Here is a 2500-nt window from a genome sequence, read left to right on the forward strand (position 1 = left end):
ACCTAAATATGTCCTTTCTTTGATCACTGTATTTTGTTTATGACCATCAAATATGCCCTGTATTTTTCAATTTATTCCTTCCGTGTCTCCGGGTTACTACCCTCTTGTTTATTCTTCACGACAGTATACTTTTGACTAGAAAAGAACACATTTTCTCTTCTCCCCATCTATGTTAAATTAAAGATAAACTAATGAGCCATAAAAAAGGCACCAGACCACTTGGACGTGCTGAGGCCATTTTAACCCTGGAAGCATGGTGACCCTTAACCAGAAGCTGAGTAAGGGACTCCAGGTTTACGTGTCCTACTGACAAGTCCATTTGGCCGCCCTAATGGGCCAATTCCAAAAATTAAGTGAAAAACGAGGAAACAACCTTGTACTAGAAGTTAGAAAAGCTGAGCAACGTGAATGCTCCTATCTCATACAATTTCTTTTTCTGTGGGCTCTGGGGTCAGACTGCTTAAATTTGAATTCTAGCTCCTCTGCTTATAACTTGTGACCTTTGGCAAGATTATTTAACCTGCTTCAGTGTCTTCCTCTACTGAATGGGCTATGATGACAGTATCTATCTCACTGGGTGGTTGTGAGGATTAGATGAGTCCAAACATGCAAAGGACCTAGAGCTTGGCACATAGTAAGTGCTTAATAAATGCTATGTATTATTATTATTATTGTTTGCTAAGTCCAGGGACAGTTTTAGGTGAAAGGAGGTTCTGTATATTTCTCTCCTATGATAATTCTGTGATTGGACCCTATGATAATTTACAGTAATTACACTGGGCCAATAAGGTTTTATTATTTCTCTTTTCTAAGTTTGGCAAAGGGCTCTGGAAGGCATTGAAAGGTCATAACATTTAAGCATGAAACATAAAATTTAGGAATTTGGAGGCACCTGCTGTGAAAGAGGGTCAGTCCAGACATTAAACTGGGTACGGTGCCAGCACCCTATATAAGGTAAGCAGTAGAATGCCATTTTGCAGGAGCAGCAGCTCAAAGTTCAAGATGATAAGGGACTTATTGAAAGTTCACGCAGCTAAGTGGCGAGACTGAGTTTTCCATCTTTCATCTGTCCGACCTCAAAATGCAACATCTCTCTGAATGCTGCATCACTTTTCAATACTGTGCACACAAGGTACATGCTAAAAAGAGATTTTATGGTGTTTGACATTTATGTTGCACACATTCAAAAGAGATAAAAATAGACTCCATGCTGCTGATATAATTACTAGAGGCTATAAAAGCCATGCAAAAATCTGGAGAGGGGGCGTGGGAATAGTCAGGGAAAGAACATAAACAAGGGAGCGGTGACACAAACTAGGACAACACACTGTCCTTAATTCCTTCACAGAACTCCCCGTGGTCCTGGTAGAGTTCCACCACGCAAGATCAAGCCTTCATTTTGAACTTGGAAACCTCCCCATTTGCGGCAGTGGCAATGCCAGCAAGCCACAGGTGGGCACCACATGAGCAGGTGAGAAATGCGACTAGAAAGGGGAGGAGGATCTGGTGCCCCTAAAAGAGCACATCCATCCTAATTGGATGGATGACACATCCTGCCTGTGTCCTGCTGACGTCGTACTTAGGTATTTACTCTTTAGTCAGGTGGTTTAGGAGAGTTTTAGACCAATGAGCGTCCATGCCTCGGAAACCCCAGAGAAGAAAAGTTTAGCAGCATCAGGAGAGACACCGGCAGAGCTCTCAGCCTGCCCGCGCTGTGGCAAGGAAGCCACATGACACGGAACTGGCATCCCTGCCGTGGCTGGGCGACAGCATCTCTGCTGCAAACTGAGAGAAACTTGAGAATGAACTTCTGCCCTGCACCTCAGAAGGAAGCAGGCTGGAGAGGAAGCGGGGCTTTGGAATTCTGAGTAGAATCTGCACACAGAAGACAGGGAGAGCTATTCAGAAAAACGTGCTTTGCTATTTCCTCTGGCTCCTTGATCATTACCATTCTAATTTTTAAAATGCAAACTGAAACCCACACTAACAGAACGTCCTAAATGACAAACTAAAAGCAACAACTCCCCTTCCACTCCAGCATCATCGCTCACATCGGTGACATCGAAATACCAACAAGACCCACGACCACCTGTAACCTCTAGTAAGCACATCTCTCAAAGCCCAAATCCCTGCTTTCCTGGGCTTTCAGGTTGGGAGTCAGGCAGCTGGGAGTAGTTAACACTCAGACCCAGTTGGATTTAGTGCAAGGTGAAGTTTGGTCTTGAAACTTTGTATTTTCCCTTCGGGATTAGAACCAAGGTGGATGCCCTGACACAGAATTGGTGGCTGTTTTGAGAACTGGCCTTGCTTTTGACCAGTCATGTGATTTGTGTCCTTCAGACAACAGTGACCATGAAACCAAATTCATCATTCTTGAGGAAAAGGACAAAAACTGGGATGAAATGATTTTCTAAAGGTTACAAGCTGAGTCAGGGGTGGCGTAAGGATTAAAACGCGCAGCCCTTAAGATGTCCAGCTTAGTATGGGATTTACAGAAATC

General features: G+C 43.7%; 1 protein-coding gene across 5 annotated transcripts in view; it reads right to left on the reverse strand.

The window, feature by feature from the left end:
• The window catches only part of ZEB2 (zinc finger E-box binding homeobox 2), a 131905-nt gene that overhangs the window by 60115 nt on the left and 69290 nt on the right, over positions 1 to 2500 (reverse strand). The gene's annotated exons all lie outside the window — the stretch shown is intronic.

The sequence above is a fragment of the Stenella coeruleoalba genome, assembly GCF_951394435.1.
Source record: "Stenella coeruleoalba genome assembly, chromosome: 6".
Lineage (NCBI taxonomy): Eukaryota > Metazoa > Chordata > Mammalia > Artiodactyla > Delphinidae > Stenella > Stenella coeruleoalba.